We start from the raw sequence: 17202 nt of genomic DNA, 5'->3' as shown, positions 1-17202 counted from the left end.
TTTCTAATACTAACTAGCAAGATGTAAAATAGTTTTTCTTTACTTCATAAATGTGTTGTACTGTTCAGAGAATTTAAAGTTTTAAGGAGAATGATTGATGTGTTGAATTTGAAAAGGTTCACATAATTTAGTAATATAACCTCTTTTTCTGTTATGATTTGAAGCATTTGCAGCTGTAATGGCCTTTGAGTCTCTGGGATAAAGGCCCTCGCCAAAGCCAGAAGATGCCTATAAAGATTTCTTTGACAGAAACTGGGATTGAATCCAGGCTCATTTCAGCAATATTTGTGGAGAAGAGGATTGAAGTCAATATATTTGACCCAAAAGTGCGTTTTGGGGGCTTGCACCATATTTATTAAAGCCTTGTGGCAAAACTAGAAGTTATTAAATGGGTGAGATCTGGCTTATAAAGACACAGTTCTGAGCTGTAATAGTTCAATACAACACAGTTTTACTGATCACCTACCTGGAGCTATATGCTAGATTAGGAACTGGGTTATTAAAAAAAAGAGAGGAAAAACTGTCTATGGATTCAGGGAAGTGGGTTAGGAGAAAAAGAAGGCAGTTACAAATAACTGTAACATAGAACCAGTGTGATAGATTGTAACAAAATTGCACAGTACAATGGGTAAGGCATGGATACTGAAAAGACCAGAGCAGCATTCACAAGAAAAATATTACTTAAGTTGAATGATGATAAAAATGATCCATTACCAGTATGTCTGTGGTGGGTAAAATTCAAGTATAAAATTAATAAATGCAAAATGCTCTTTAAAAAGCCCTTAGACTGGATTGCTAAGTATATATTTTAAAAGAAAATGTAAGTATAAATTATTTGACATACAATTTAAAATGGTATGAGATGTTTGAAATTGATACGGGCATGGATTTGTCATCTATTGCAGTTGAAAAGATCGACTGACCAAGTGAAGAAATATCAGAGGTTTGGAATCAAATACAGAACAGTGCAAGTCATTATTTCACTACTTCCCAGTCATGGCCTGCATATTAGTTTCTTATTGCTACTTTAATAAATTACCATAATAAGGCCTAAACTATCACAAATTTATTCCCTGACAGCTCTGGAAATCAAAATTCTGTGATGATTCATGAAATTTCTATTTGGGATGCTAGGGTAAAATATTTTTCATTGCTACTTTAACTCCTTGCTTCATGGACTCTTTTTCCATCTTCAGAACTAGCAGTAAAATATATTTGAGTTGTTCTTCTCTCTGTTTCTGTAATTCATCACATCTTCTTGCACTCTGACCCTGTCTCACTTATATTAGTAGCTAATACAATAATGATTATGCTTGTTTAAATATACTCTAATAATTAATCCACAGTCTCCCTACTCAAAGTCCTTAATTGCACATGTAATTTTACTATGTAATATATTTGCATTTTGGGAAGCATAAGATAAGGTGTTTTTCAAAGACAGTTATCTAACCAAATAGAAATAGAAGTAAATAATGTCACAATTCTTTCTTTTTTTCCATATATTTTTATTGTAATTAATAGAAGGGTTACATTATATTTGCCAGATAGAAGGTGCATTAATTCACATACATTGATACCCTTTCTCATATCTTGGTCCCCATTTCCCTCCCCCCTATCCCCACCCCTCATCTTCTTTTCCCCCCTTCCCTATCCAATTTCAAATAAGCAAATACAAATATATCCAATAGTGACAATTATTTCTTAAGAAGATTATTGATAAATAATGCTTAAAACATTCAAAATCAATAATAACCACTATGTTGGAAATTAACTTTAACATGTGGGGCAAGGGAAGTGGGAGAGGATGAGCAGGAGAAACCAAGAGAGGGAGTAAGACTGTTTGACAATAATATACACATTACTTGTGTAACTGTGATCCCTTTGTACATAACTTACAATACAATAAAATAATCAACTACAAAGTTAAAAAAACGAACACACAAATGGAGGATATATTATGCAAAATTCTATTGAAGGCTACAGATAGTGGCCACTGGAAAACTCAGGCTATCAATGTATGTGAATTAATGCACCGTCTATCTGGCAAATATAATGTAACCCTTCTATTAATTACAATAAAAATATATGAAAAATAATAACTTTAAATGTCTACTAGGTAGACATTTAAAAGGTAGGTTTTAAAAAAAGTCAAGCATTCCTTATTCTCTCTTATTCTATTCTGATCCCAGATGAAAAATAATCAAAATAATAATAAAAAGTTAGGAAGTATTAGGAAAAAATATTAGGAAATATTCTCTCAGACAGGAGAATAAGCCAACTACATTTTATTTCTGAAGTAAAGAGATCAAAAATGGCCTGAAAGAGATAAAGAGGAGATTGATGTTTGTAAAAAAAATGTGAAGTTATATCACTACCTGGCAAAAATATATTGAATTACTAAAATAAGAATACACATGCCAATTAAAAGATTCAGTATAGATTATCTTACATGTTTTTGGAAATTTCATGGATTATTAGCCCTAGATGATTTTACAGAGTGAATTAAAAAAAAAACATTAAGTTTGGGGACTGGGACTTTGGCCTAGTGATAGAGTGCTTGCCTAGCATGCATGAAGATCCATGTTTGATTCCTTGGTAACACATACATAGAAAAAAGCTGGAAGTGGGGCTGAGGCTCAAGTGGTAGAGCTCTAGAGAGTCCAAGGACAGGGCTCAGACTCTGAGCTCAAGCCCAGCAATGGCAAAAACAAAACATTAAGTTCAATTAGCACTGGCTGTACAATGTATTAATTGTTTATGTATATATAATTATTAATATAAGTGAAACCTGAGAAATACATATTTAGTAATAGTTTAAGATAGTGATAATTTGAAATGAATGCAAGTTATCTTAAATATACTGTTTTATATTAAAAGCCTGAATAATAACTGAACATTGTATCTTTTCATTTTGACATAAACATGAATTTTCCATGGAGGGCTGTAACAATTTTTTTTACTGTTCTGTCATGACGTAACAAGTTAAACTAAACTGAATAAAAGATAGAATCCACTAAGCCTAATACATAAAGACATTCTCTTTTTGATTCTTAGCTTTATCATATTTGGAGAATGGTAGTGATTTTACACTTCTTAGAAAGGAAATATACTTTCAAAAAAATTTATTGAAAATCAAAGACCATGTCAATATGTAAGAATACACTAAGTAGCCCTTAAACAATGTTCTGGTCTAGTATTGCTTAAGCAAATTGCATATTAAATTGTCATTATCATTTTACCATTATACAAAAACAAGGAGTTTTAAGAGATCATTAATAGGAGTACTAGAGAAAGCTCCAATGAACAATGTCAATTTAGTTTGTGTTTAATACAGAGAAATACAAAGAAAATTTGTTATGCATAGAGAAACTCATGAAAAAGTTAGTGTAATTAGAGTTTTAAAACAATAGGCACATAATATGGAATTTGCTCCTGCATTGTACAAGTCATGTCTGACTTTTATTTTTTTTGTAATAATTAACATTTTAGTTAATTGAAATGATCTTAGAATAAAATTTTTGTTTTAAAAGTTAATGCTTAGTGAAGATATGAACTTAAAATATTGAAGATTTCTGGGGGCAATCTGGAAGCAAAGAGAAAAACTAGGGCAGTAGCTGCAAGAGAAGAATTTGCAGTTGGCAGACATCAGCATACCTTCAAGCCAGTGGGACTTGTGGTTAAAGATAGTGAAATCAACGGATTTTTTTTTTTACTCCCTTTTCACATCCACCCAAACCAGAAAGAATAAAAGCATAAGCAAATTAACTATAAGTTACAATTCTATCTTTAATGAAACAAGCTCCGTAAGTCATTATTAATCGATATGGTTTTTGTTATTGGAATCCTATTTTGATTCTATACTGTCTTTCTATTTCAGATAAAAATTATGTAAGATAGGAATGTGACCCAAGAAACAGAGATTAAACCAAAGAATGAGGGGAAAGCATGCTCTGTCTTTGAGTTTTGACTTTCAAAACTATTTTCTAAAAGACAATATTAATTTCATAGCCTTTGATTAGTCAATACTTTTTAAATAATTTTTATATTCACCAGATAGAAGGTGCATAACTTCACAAACATTGATACCCTTTCTCATGACATGGTCCCCATTTCCCTCCCCCCCCTCCCGCTTATCTTGATTTCCCCCTTCCCTATCCAATTTCAAATAGCCAATTAAGCACATAAATATATCAGATAACAAGATGAAATATTGTAACAATATGAGATAACCAAGGGATGGCAAAATAGATGAGAGATAACATAGTACATTAAGGACAACAGTCACTCATTGTATGGCTTTTGTTTCCTTATCCTGGAGGTCCTTACATTTAGTGTCATACTATTTGGCCTAATGTCTCTAGATTTTGTTCTATTGTAAATCTCTGCTAAGAGAGCCCAAGGTTTCTACTGATTATGACAAATGAGGGAGACTATTGGGCCCAAAGAATGAGGGGAAAATATGCTCTGTCTTTGAATTTTGACTTTCAAAACTGTCTTCTAAAAGTACTATTGGGGATAATAATTTCATAGCCTTTGATAGTTAATATTTTCAATAACAAGAACTTGAAAGCATGAAAGGACGAGTATCTACTGGATAAATACAAGTTTGGGAAGAAGGAGTATCTGTGACCATTACAGTCTTCCCAGTATGATCCCAGTTCAGACCCTCTTACCAGGAGATCAAAAAGATTACACAGGTGAGTTCTGGGTAAAATCTGACTCCAGAGACAGTGTATGAAGCAGGAACTCCCAAGATGTAAGAAGAGCTGGGTGAACAGGAGACCTGAAGAGAGACATTGCCTATAGAGCAAGTTCCACTAAATTCTCATGGAACACTGATGTTCTCAGTCTCAGCAGATTGTTTGTACTGAGTGAGTTTTCTGAGATAAATTATACATAAAGAAACCTATAAGGATCCATTTAAAGAACTTTAGATCATCTAAACTCACCTATAACCAGAGTATTACAAAAAAAGCATATAAAGTTTCTATTACCCTGAGAAAGGTAAAGAGATTTAAAAGGAAAGCCCAGAAACTTTTTTTATTTTTAGGTAGTCCCATTTATAGAGTCTCTCTCCAATCTGTTGTGTTCTGGGATTCTGTTCAGGAAGTTTTTGCCTGTGCCTATGAGTTCCAGTGTCTCTCCAACTCTATCATGTAGCAGTTTCAAGGTTTCCGGTCTGACACTGAGGTCTTTGATCCATTTGGAGTTAATGCTTGTGCATGGTGAAAGGCTAGGGTCAATTTTTAGTTTTCGGCATGTGGCTGCCCAGTTTTGCCAGCACCAATAATTAAATAGGCTGTGTTTGTTCCACTGTATATCTTTGGCTCCTTTATCAAATACAAGTTGACTATAGGTATGTGGTTCTATTTCTGGATCTTCTATTCTGTTCCATTGATCTTCTGGTCTATTTTTTGTGCCAGCACCATGCTGTTTTTGTTATTATGGCTCTATAGTAGAGTTTGAATTCTGGTATTGTATGTAATACCACCTGCATTGCTCTTTTTGCCTAGAATTGTTTTGGCTAGTCTAGATCTTTTCTTGTTCCATATGAACCTTTGGATCATACTTTCTATTTCAGTAAAGAATGTCTTTGGGATTTTGATGGGGATTGCATTGAATTTGTATATCAATTTTGGCAATACGGCAATTTTCACTATATTGATTCTCCCTACCCATGAGCATGGGCTGTCTTTCCATTTCCTGGTACCTTCTTTAATTTCTTTCTTAGGCTTTTATAATTTTCATTAAATAATTCCTTTACAATAAAAAGTTTCTGCACAAATACAATCATAGCTACTAAAGTAGAAAGACAGCCAACCAACTGGGAAAAGATATTTACCAATAATACATCAGACAAATGCTTAATACCCAGTATCTATGGGGAACTCAGGAAACTAATCCCCCCCAAACCCAAAAACAATCACTAAATGGGCAAGAAAACTAAAGAGAGACATCAAAAAAAAAGAGGTTAAAATGGCAGAAAAGCATATGAGAAAATGCTCATCATCCATGGTCATAAAGGAAATGCAAATAAAAACAACCCTAAGATGCCACCTTACCCCAGTAAGCATGGCCATGATTTTGAACTCAGACACTGAAAGATGCTGGCGGGGTTGTGGAGAAAAAGTAACCCTACTGCACTGCTGGTGGGATTGTAAACTAGCTCAGCCACTCTGGAAAGCAGTGTGGAGGTTTCTTAAAGAACTGAAAATAAACCTTCCCTACAATCCCTCCATACCACTCCTGGGCATCTACCCTGAACATCATAACCCAAGATATGATAAGGACACCTGCTCAGCTATGTTCATCTCGGCACTGTTCACAATAGCCAGGTGATGGAAACAATCCAGATGCCCTACTGCCCATGAATGGATACAGAAAATGTGAAATATATATATGTGTGTGTGTGTGTGTGTGTGTGTGTGTGTGTGTGTAGGAATTCTACACAGCCAACAGTCAAGACAAAATAATGTCATTCTCATGGAAGTGGATGAATCTAGAGTGAATCATGTTGAGTGAGACAAGTCAAGACCAAAGGAACAAATGGTGCATGGTATCCTTAATATGTGACTATTAGGTTCAAACAGTACTCAATATTTGCATGCTCAATGCTATGGTCATGGTATTGGAAACATGAACACAACTACATAGACATAAAAATCTATGACTCTATAGTCACAATGTTTTATTACATAGATTAATATGTATCTATGACCTACAAACCCTCAGATAATTTTAAATATGTTCTAAAATCTAAGTGCCAGTGATTGTATATAGAGATTCCCTTCTCAAATACTTGTTGGTTAAATACATCATTTGAAATATGATGTAATAGTCAATGTTAATAAATTCTTTAATAAAAAAGGAAAGCCCCAGAAATTGTGTAGCAGATAAAAAGCTGTTTCAAGAATTTGGCTCTGTATACAGGTTCTAGCAAATATTCATATAGTGCCATGACTAAGGCTGACAATGAGTCATTTCATATGATAAGTTCAAGGCTTGAATGGGCTGGGTCACCTCAGCAGATACTGGATTCTACATTATGTTATTTTACCATTCCCAGATTCAAAGGAGATACCTCAGCCAGGAGGAATTTGAAGCCACTCTGGAGAGTAAAATGGAGAAAGTGTAAGTGAAAAATATGGTTAAAAGATGAAATGATTAACATACTCCCAAATAACTAGATTAATTTCAAGATTTAAAATGTAAATTGTTGTACTTTCTGGTATATCTGAATATTGTTATTAAAAAGAAAATAAAGGTACTCTTTTCACAAGAAATCAACTACAAGCCAGAGAATATATTTCATGACCCCAAATGAGAGATTTCATTGATGGCTGATTTACGCTTGTTTAGACACAGAGTAGGAGATAAAACAGTATCTCACTTTGTTATCTGATATATTGAATTTATTTGTATTTGGTTATTTGCAATTTGATAGGGAAGGGGGGAAAACCAAGACAGGTGGGGGGTTTGGGGGGAGGGTAATGTGTATCAAGACATGTGAAAGGGTATCAATGTATGTGAATTAATGCAGCTTCTATCTGGCAAATATCATGTAACCCTTTTATTAATTACAATAAAAAATAAAAATAAAAAAAGGAAAAACAAAAATGATGTTTTCTGTCTCCAATCAGCTAAAGGCAAAGTAGTAAAACTAAGTCAACTCCCCCAACACACACACACACACACACACACACACACACACACAAAATATGTATTTTAGAAGACATTAGGTGACACTACTGAAAGGCAGAAATGGTAAAACTTCAAAGATGCTTGACATTTGAACCTAGGTTTTTAAGTACTCATAGCTCTCATACTGGGCAGTGTATGGAGGCTTCATACAGTGAAGGGGGAAGAACAAGGACATAATCAGTAAACCATGGGTGGAGAATTTGACTCACATTGTGAATGCTTAAGGCTATGTGACAGTTTATCCTGGGATAGATAAAGTCAAAGTTATTGGATGGCCTTAAGTGGCAATCCCTTAATAAAGCCAATGAGATACCCTTAGATTCTTCTCCCTAATTCCTCATCTGATGCTATCCTTTAACTGCTCCAGTACTGAGGAAATAGGTTATGTCATTATAAATAAATAGAGAAAGAACTCATAAACATTTAGCCATAGACTTCATATGCCATTCACCCTTCTTGTTCCCCAAAAGGATGCCTGTGGGCTTGAAAGTCTTTCCACTATTTTCTCTTTAGTTTTTCTGCTCTAGTGAGAAGCAGCACCAGAATAAATAGTGGGAAAGGAATTCATTAACTGTTCTGTATGCTCTGGGGTAAGTTTTGAATAATATCCCTAGTTTTCTCTTAAGGGAAGATTTAGTCATATCATTTCTTGATATTGTTAAAACTCTTTCTATAAAATGATAATATAGTTAACCTACTGAAAAGTATGTTTTCAAATATTTTAGTCTTATTTTGGGATATATTTTGTTTCCACAATTTTATCCATAACTTGATTAAGTCTTATATTTAAGATATTTCTGCAATTATATATACATGAATAGAGACCTTAAGTTGTTTAATTATATTATAAATGAAAGAATAAAACAATTTTAAAAATCATGTGCTCACTAAAAGTTTACTTAAAGCCTCAAATCACATCAAATAACATCCTATTATTTCCATCAGTGAGATCCTATGTAACGTTTTTCTTTTCTACAGTTTTGTCTTTCAATAATTTTTAAAACAAACAAATAACAACAACAACAACAAAAAACAGTCTTGGGGCTCCAACTCTGGCCTGGGTGCTGTCCCTGAGTTGCTTTGCTCAAAGCTAAAGCTCTCCTAGTACCACTTTAGCCACAGAGCCACTTTGTTTTGTTTTCTGTGATTAATTGGAGATAAGAGTCTCATGGACTCTGCTGTCAGAGTTGGCTTCGAAACATAAAATTCAGATTTCAGACTCCTGAGTAGCTAGGATTACAGGCATAAGCCACAGATGCCCAGTTAAAAGAAAATTTCAGTGGTTTAGGAGATAACCTTTTTTCCCAGTCCTGGGGCGTGAACTCAGGGCCTGAGCTTTCTCAAGACGAGAACTTTATCACCTGAGCCTTACCATAACTTCTAGCTTTTTCTGTGTATGTAGTACTGAGGCATCGAGCCCAGGGCTTTGGCCATGCTAGTCAAGCACTCTCCCACTAGGTTACACTCGTGTCCCTAGGAGATAGCAGTTTAATTTAAAAAGCTTACTTGTAATGCAATTACTTCTCTAGTTTAGCCATGAAATGTTCCTTTCTTACACATATCCAAAATTCATTATTAGAGTTTGTAATCAAAAGAGCTCTTTAAAAGGGCAACTTTGTTCAAGGTATAGTGGATTAACTCCAAATGGATCAAAGACCTCAAGGAAAACTCAGATATACTGAAAATTTTACAAGAAAGAATAGGAGATACACTAGGTCTCCTTGGCACAGGTCGAAACTTTCTTAATAAGGACCCAGAAACACAACAAATCAGAGATAAGTGGGACTGCAATGAACTTTAGAGCTTCTGTATGGCAAAGGACATAGCTAGTAAATTAACTAGAAAGCCTACAGAGTGGGAGAAGATCTTCACTAACCACACAATGAACAAAGGCCTCATATCTAAAATATATCAACAGCTCAAAAAATTGAATCACTCCAAAACTAATCTCCAAAGAAACAACCATCCCATTAAAAGATCTGCCAGAGTCTTCTCTGAAGAAGAAATAAAAATGACCTATAGACACATGAAGAAATGCTTGACATCTCTGGCCATAAAAGAAATGCAAATCAAAACAACTCTAAGATTCCACCTCACTCCAGTTAGAATAGCCAGGATCAAGAAATCTAATAACAACAGATGCTGGAGGGGATGATATCCTTTCATTTGTAAGGGAATGGAAAGACTTAGAAAAAATCATATTAAATGAATTAAGCCAGACTCAAAGGAACATAGGCTCAATGGTTTCCCTCATTTGTCATAATCAGTAGAAACCCTGGACTCTCCAACAGAGATTTACAATAGAACAAAACCTAGATACATAAGGCCATATAGAATGACACTAAATGAAAGGACCTCCAAGATAAAGAAAAAAAAGCAATATAATGAGTAATTGTTGTCCTTAATGTACTATGTTTTCTCTCATCTCGTTTGCTGTGCCTTGGTTATCTCATATTGTTACAGTATTTCACCTGGTTATCTGATATATTGTATAAATGTGTATTTGGTTATTTGAAGTTGGATAGGGAAGGGAGGAAAACAAGATGAGTGGCGGGGTTGGGAGGAGGGAAATGGGGACCAAGACATGAGAAAGTACTGTGAAGTAATGTGCCTTCTAATTACAATTTAAAAAAATGAAAAAGATGGACACATATAATGTGAATGAGTATGAGAGAAAAGACTAAAATCATTAATGTTGTTGCTCATCTCCTTACTATTTTAATATTAAGCAAGCGCTGTGTCTACTAACTCCATTTTCTAAAGTGAAAAGGCACTTATTTTCTTGATCATTTTTGAAGAAATGACAAGATTTAAAACAATAAACACAGCAAATGACTTGAAAAAACAAATGTTACTTATTTAAATATTACTTTGTCTAGATTTTTGTCATCTGTCTCTCTTTCTGTGTGTCTGTCAGTTTATCTATTTCTAGCCATGATATGGAATAAAAATAATCCTCATTTATTTCTCATGGGGAGGAGAAATTATACAGCCACCTGAAAATACTCTTAGCCATATAATCTAAAAATTTCAGTCACAGTGCTTAGAATTTAGCTGGTTGAACTTGTAAACTTAGATCCACACAAAGCCTACACATAGATTTTTAGAGAAGCATTATTCATCATTGTGAAAATTTAGAAGCAAACTGTCATCCAGTAAGTAAATGCATGTTAAATTGTGTTAAATCAAGAATGCAGAATATTATTCAGTGCTGAAAGAAATGAGCTAAAGACAAAGATTTACTGAAAATGTACAAAGTTTATGTTCTATATAATTCTAACTACAAGAAATTCTGCAAAAGTCAAAACTCAGTGGCATGATCATGCTTGTCAAGGACCGAGGAGAAGGATGGATGAGTTGTTGGTGTGTAGAGTTCAAGGTTCACAAATACCATCATCAAAAATAGTAATATTTTAAAAAGTAGTCACATTATCTGTTGCTATTTAGAAAAGTAATTATATCTATCTAGTCTTCCCTTACATGAAAAAAATGAACTAAATCTCTTGCTGAATTTACATACACATTAGCTTTTAGATAAAAAGATATTTTAAGGCAAGGACTCACAATTTTAGCTGTAGCATTGTGTCCAAAATTCAATACAAAATAATTTTGACTATTAACTTCCTTTGACTCCAAGTAAATTTTATAGGCGAAACACATGAATACAGACCCGGAATAGGAGAGAGGAAAAGGAGGGGAAGGATGAATGTAAAGAGAGAGAGAGAGCGAGAGAGCGAGAGAGCGAGAGAGCGAGAGAGCGAGAGAGCGAGAGAGCGAGAGAGCGAGAGAGAGAGAGAGAGAGAGAGAGAGAGAGAGAGAGAGAGAGAGAGAGACAAAGAGACAGAGACAGAGACATACCAGGATTTTATGTTGCAATTGGTGATGATTTTTTTTTTTACTGCTTGCTGTGGTTACTAGACTTTTCGTGAAATTATGTTAGCAATTGCTGTTGAACGTTACCCTAGTTTCAAGTTTTCCTTTTTAGTTACCCCTATCATCATCTGCAAATCCATTAAGCAGCCAACTGCAAAGACTTGCTTTCCCTACCTCATATACTTTTTTTAAACTCTAAACTGAATAAATAGCCATTAAAGTATAAACTATAGATAACTGCTTATTTCTGTGTATTTGGCTTTAAATGTAGATGTTTAATGAAATTTTACTGAAAGTACCTAAATGATTTTAGTTATTTATCTATGTTTTTTAAATTTTAGGTTTTAGACTGATTGCTTAGACATTTAAGATCTGAGATGCTTTCTCAAGGCCATTTTTATTTTCAGTGTGTCAGGCATGTCTCAGTCTCTGTCAGTTTGGGGCAGGTTGTAACTTGAAGTGACAAGTAACACCGTATGATTTAACAATTCAGAGAAAGGGTTTTGTTAGTAGGATTTTTTTTAAACTTGAATATCTTTTGAAACTTGTTAATGAGAAAGTTAATTGCTTTTTGGTTATATCTAAGAATTCTGTAGTCATTTTACGTTTTTGAGCATAACTGCTACCAAAAGTAAATATTAGAAACTTTGCAAAAATGCAAGTATCAGTTTTTTACATACTGTAAATATTCTTTGAGATATGTTGCTTGTACATACTTTCTTTTGTTCCACAGGTTAACTTTTCATTCTTTTCTGTTTTCTCTAGTAAGTAGATTATTTTTTGTTTATGTGTGATATATATATGCATGTAAATTATATATATTATACATAGAAATAGGCTTCATGGACATGTATATCTGAATAATATTCAGCTTTAATTGTAAGACAGAAATCCTGCCTACCACTTGTGATAACATAGATGTAACTGAAGGACATTATATTTAGTAGAACAAGGCAGTCACCAAGAAGGGCAATTCCTTTGTGATTCTATTCATATGAGATTAAACTCACAAAATAGGGAATGTAATGATAAATGCTAAGGAGCCAGACACTGGGAAATTGGAACGTTCCATCTATTCAAGAATATTATTCTGACAGACCTATCCTATGTCATAGTGCCTACTGGCATTAATAACTGATATCAGTCACTTCAAAATTTGTTAATAGATCTCATATAATGCTCTACACATGCAGATGTTGTGTGCCCATGTACTCATGCACACACACCCTCACACTGACACACATCAGAAGTATAAGAAAAGAACACAATTTTAGAAAGTAGTAGTTAATATATCACAACCAGATCACAGGTGTATACATATACACATTAATTAAATCAGATTAATTTAAAATCTTCAATATTATCTGTAAACTATAACTCCACAAAGCTGTTTTAATAAGATATTGGAATCAGTGACACTTTATTTTAATTTATATTGAATGCTGAGTTAGGTATAACATGTTAGTAGTCCAAAATATTAATCCTAGAAGCCAAAAAAAACATTATATTAAGTTACATAATGTTTTCTTGATTTTCATTTTATTTTAAAAAATGGAAAATAATTCTTACCTATAAATAAATGTCATATGATATTTTATTAAATAAATAAATTTGAGGACATAATCTCATAAACTACATCACTGACATGTCAATTCTTTTAAAAATCTTCCAGAAAAGCACACTTTTTGATTATAATAATCTAAGTTCTCAGTAACATTCTGTTATTGCATATGTTCAGAACATTGATGGAGTTGTTCTAGAATAATTGGTTCACCCTACTTAACATTTTAGCTTTCATTGGACTGAATTAGAATAAGAAAATAGAAATATACATAATGAAATGATTTCAAACTATTAGAATGCATTCAATAATTATCTCTGAGAAGTGGGTTAATATGGTCTATTGTTGTGAACTAACCCCTAAGGCAGATTAAATGAGCAATGCAAATATTACATATTAAAGTGTAAATTAATTCTACTATACTCTTCACTGAAGAAAGAAATGCACAGATTCTAATTGTGTATCAACTTAGAAACATGCTTAGTTACCAAAGTTCAGGTAATATTTTTCCCTAGCTTAAACAAACAATGCATATATAACATCAAAATGTAACAATAAATGTTTTTGCTGGTATAATATGGAGAGAATGCTTACTTAACTTTAAAATTCTTCTCTTACTACTCTCAGGTGAGTAATTCACATTGAGACAGTATTTTCTTAAAGATGCATAAACATATATATATATATATATATATTTTAAATATACCTCTGGACTGTTCTAAAGTGTTATCATTGTCTTGGACAAATGTTACCATGAAGTTGACTAAATTAATAAATAGGGAAACAAATCAGAAATCATCAAAATACAGGGAACTATCTACCACTATAAATACCTCTCTATTAACATAAATTTGTTTTTTAGAGATTGCTTTGAAGAAACTCTTCTACATATCAAAGGAGAAAACTTCTTTGGAGTTGTAGTGTATTCTAGCCTTTTTGTTCAAATAAGAATACACAAATTTCCCTGATTCTATGTAAGAGAAAAAAATAGTCTTCCTTTCAGGTGACAGTTACCTATCTCTGCACTGAACTGGACATGTCATCTTTGCAATCATTCACTCTCAGACCAGCCATTTTGTGGTTAAACACATCTACTATATATGGCTTTCTAGGAACTGACAAATGCTATTTTTAATATCAAGGCTGATAAAAAAGAACCATACTTAACAAATAGAACAGATCCATAAATGCCATATATGCTCCTATAACAGGTATTTATTGCATAAGCCCATTATAGACTACAAAAATAAAAGGCAGAAGTAAACAGAGATACATAGGAGATGTAACACAAGCATGAGATAGCTGTCTTTTCAGAAAACTAAAATTAACATTCTTTTATCTATACGGAATTTTTTGGTGTGACTTTGGATAGGAGATTAGAGAAAAGACAAAACTCACAGATCTTACAATGTGCAAATGGCCTGGAAAGTAGGGATTTGCCAGCTGAGAATTTTAGTAATGCATCAGTATACTCATAAATTAATGTTGGCATAGCTAGGGGCAGTTCTAAAGACAATTAAATGAAAGGGTTCATTACACTTACAAATAGTGAAGAGGTGCCTGTCTCTTCTCCTGTTCTGTCTCCTCTATTTTGATTATGCACTTGGAAGCAGGTTGAGTGAGTTGATAGAAGATGGCAGAAATATGTGCATCATCAAATTTCAAGTAGATTTATAGAATATTCCAGAAATTTACATGAGCATTGGGAAGAGATTGAGTAGAATGTAAAAGTATTATCAGGTAGTTCAATTTGTTTTAAAGAATTATCATGGCAATTAATAAGATTCTGTTTTACTTGGTGGGGATGTCATCTAAGTGGGAATAAAACATGTCATTGTACACTACAAACAAGAACCCAAAAGAGATCTTGATTATAGCACCTTTTTATGATTTAAATAACTAATAATAAGCATATCAAAACTGACTATTATTGAAGATTATATATACATATATGTGGATATATATTCATATTTAATCTGCCTACCTGTCTTCTATCTGAATATTTAGCTATGCCTAAACAAAATTAGAATTAGTTTATTTTCCTTTTCTTCTTTATTGAAATAGAATTAATGTAGTATATAATTATGGTAACAGGTACATATTTTTTCATATATTTTTATTATAATTAACAGAAAGGTTACATTATATTCACCAGATAGAAGGTGCATTACTTCACAAATATTGATATCCCTTCTCATGGTTTTTGTTCCCATGTCCCTTCTTCCATCCCCTCCCAATCATCTTGTTTTCCCCCCTTCCCTACCCTATTTCAAATAACCAAATAAACATATATACAATATATCAGATAACAAGGTAATTTTACCTTGTTACTATAACAATATGAGATAACCAAGGGACATCAAAAGAGATGAGAGATAACATAGTACATTAATTACAACAATCACTCAACAGGTATATATTTTAACATATAGCTTTTAATAATTTAGTTCAAATGTTTTGGTCAATGTACAAGCACATACAACACAGTTTCACTGAAATCTTACTTTTGAATTTCTCATTCCTTTTTTGCAATTAATCCCCTGTTCGATCCCTATATTATTACAAATTGTTTCAGCTGTTTTACAACATTTTATAAAAAGAATATCTAGTGTATATGCTGTTGCATCTATATTCTGTTGTTCACAGTATATGCATTTAGAGGGGTGCTGTGGCTCAAAATGGTAGAGCACTAACTTGAGCTGAAGAGCTCAGGGATAGTTCCCAGGCCCAGAGTTGAAGCCCCACAACCCACAATAAACAAAAACAAGACAACAACAACAACAAAAAAAAACCTTCTTAAACTGGGATACTTCTTAAATCCTAGCTACTCAGGAGGCTGTGATCTGTAGGTTGTGGTTCATAGCCAGCCTGAGCATTAAAGTCCTTAAGACACTATCTCCAATTCACCACCATAAAAACAGAAGTGGCTATGTGGCGCTAGTGGTAGAGCTCTAGATTTGAGCTAAGGAAATGAAGGACAGAGTTCAAGCCTCACCACCACCAAAAACGAAGCAAACCAACAAACAAAAAAAAGCTATGCATTTACAGCTGTTTTAAATAATAGATTATTCTTTGGATATAATATTAGCAAGAAACCCACTGCAATCCACAGTGAAAGGGTTCTAAATTCTATTTGAAAGTTTATTGCTCATCCATTGAATGATCTGTGTAGCTCTTAGTAAAGCAGGGCCTCATTCATCCTTATCCATCCCATTATCGAGTGAGACTTGAAAAACTAGGAACCTGCTTAAATTATGTATTGTATTATTTCTCATACACAGTTGTTTATCAGTTGAATATCAGTTAGAGGATTGTTTTACTAACTGGAAAATTCATTTAATGAGGATCATTTTGAATCTAATTTTTGTCTCCCTCAGGTTGGCTTTCCACAATTACACTTGAGGGAATGGAAAATCATAAAAATAACTTATCCTAAAATAAATTTATTATGAAATAATTTACCCCCTCACTACTTTTCCTTCATTTCAGGTTATGTTTCTTCCAGTTTTGCAGATACAAACTCCAATCAAGCTAAAATATATTTCATCTCTTCAAACTCTCAGCATAAATTCCCACTAAATGGTCATTTGATTCAGACTGCTCTCAAAGCAAGAGGAAAATTCCTGGAGAGGTAATGCCTTTATTCAGGCCCAGTTTCTAGAATGGAACACAGATGAACCCATCAATAGGATAACAAATTTACCAAGTCTCTAAGGATAGTCAAGTGCACCATATGTTTAAGTTTTCCTAACAAACTATCACACAGAAATTTATAGCTGACAGATTAAAATCAAGCACCAGAAACCATATCTGTGTCTTTGGATCCAGTTATTCCTTAGTTACTACTTCTTGAATGTTTTCATGTTATTGATTAATCAGTATCCTATCTATGGTTTATTTTTATTTTTATTGATGTTGTAAAGGTGATATACAGAGTGGTTGTAGCTATTACATAAGTTAGGTAATGAGTACATGTGTGGGGGAGGGAAATGGGGACTAAGACATGAGAAAGAGTATCAATGTATGTGAAGTATTGCACCTTCTGTCTGGAGAATATACTGTAATCC

This window comes from Megascapheus bottae, chromosome 1, assembly GCF_031878675.1.
Source record: "Megascapheus bottae isolate mThoBot1 chromosome 1, mThoBot2.hap1, whole genome shotgun sequence".
Taxonomy (NCBI): Eukaryota; Metazoa; Chordata; class Mammalia; order Rodentia; family Geomyidae; genus Megascapheus; species Megascapheus bottae.
This window is presented reverse-complemented; position numbering follows the sequence as displayed.